Source organism: Echeneis naucrates, chromosome 1 (assembly GCF_900963305.1).
Source record: "Echeneis naucrates chromosome 1, fEcheNa1.1, whole genome shotgun sequence".
NCBI lineage: Eukaryota > Metazoa > Chordata > Actinopteri > Carangiformes > Echeneidae > Echeneis > Echeneis naucrates.
Genome location: NC_042511.1, coordinates 21,198,970 through 21,200,331, shown reverse-complemented (window position 1 = coordinate 21,200,331; position 1,362 = coordinate 21,198,970). Strand labels below are relative to the sequence as shown.

The following is a 1,362-nucleotide window of genomic DNA, read 5'->3' as shown; positions in this document are numbered from 1 at the left end:
AGGTTTTGCCCCACGGGGCATCTGTGGCGGTTGGCAGGGGACGGGGACTGCTGTGGGGGGAACACCGATGAACTGGAGGAGAGGTATATTCGAGAAGAGGGAGTAGACGGACCAGCTGCAGCGGGACGAGCCAGGCGAGGACGACAGACTTGGTTCTATGCACGCTATTGTGATAAGTAAAGGAACGCGAACCAAGCTTCTCTGAAAGCGTGTGTGATGCCACTGATCGCCTTGTCACTTGGTTGAGGATATCTATACTTTTTTTTATTCTTCCCCTAATTATTTATCCACTCTCATTAAGGACTTTTTGTAGTCTGTTTTTAATTAACTCTCTCTCTCTCTCCGTTAACACCTTACCTTCCGTTCATGCTATCCGGCTAACTTGCATGGAGGGCGATAGCTAAAAATACAGAATTATACCAAAATAATTTACCGTCCATGACAGGAATCCATCACACGCACAAAGCAAAATGTAGTCATTTTAAATCGCATTAAACTCCTCATTACAACAAATTAAAATAAAAAAGAGCTAATAAAGCCTTGTGTTGATGTTTTTCATTGAAAATCCGTCTTTTTTTCTTAAACTATTTGTGAATTAATTTAGTTTTCTGCTCAATTTTTTTTTTAAACAGTCCTTCAAGCATCACCAAGGAAACCGTCCTAACGACTACCTGTGTTATATTGAGACCAACTCTGCACAATTAAACTTTCCGTTCAGCATTTGATCGTGTTACAAGACGGACCAATTTTATCTGGACTTGTTACAGCAGGAGCAGTTTACAAAGAGCCGTATTAAATGTAGCCATGCTTAATTTTATTGTATTTATTAAAATAGCCTTCAACGGCAGCGTGGTAGCGTGGCCGAGCGGTCCAAGGCGCTGGATTAAGGCTCCAGTCTCTTCGGAGGCGTGGGTTCGAATCCCACCGCTGCCAAAGCTTTACCATCATGATCCAACTGACAGAGAGTCATTTTATTAAAACATCTTAACACCGCGGAATAAGGGGGCGGGGGGGGGGGGACTCCAGATTCAAAAAGTAAGGAAGCTATTAGGACTTCATTTTTGCTCTTTATAAAATGTTTTATTTGAAAATTTCTCCAGGTCTTTTTTTTTTTTTCAAACTGTTAACGTGCATATTAATGACTTTGTATGTTTGCGTTAACAAAACCTTTATTAATAACCTAACTCATGCAAGTGTAACCAGGTTTTAAATCAGCCTGTGGCATTTACCTGTAAAACAGATCACAAGGTCTGGAGTCACCACACCTATTAATGATGCCCTGGTTTGAGAGTGAAGATAATGTTATCAAGATGTATTAAGTGACACTGAATAACTAATAAATCTTTAACTGTAAATATCACT

General features: G+C 40.3%; 1 non-coding gene across 1 annotated transcript; it reads left to right on the top strand.

The window, feature by feature from the left end:
• Positions 1–851: 851 nt before the first annotated feature.
• trnal-aag (transfer RNA leucine (anticodon AAG)) lies at positions 852–933 on the top strand. The gene has a single exon. It is a non-coding gene; the product is annotated as a tRNA-Leu (tRNA).
• Positions 934–1,362: the final 429 nt, after the last annotated feature.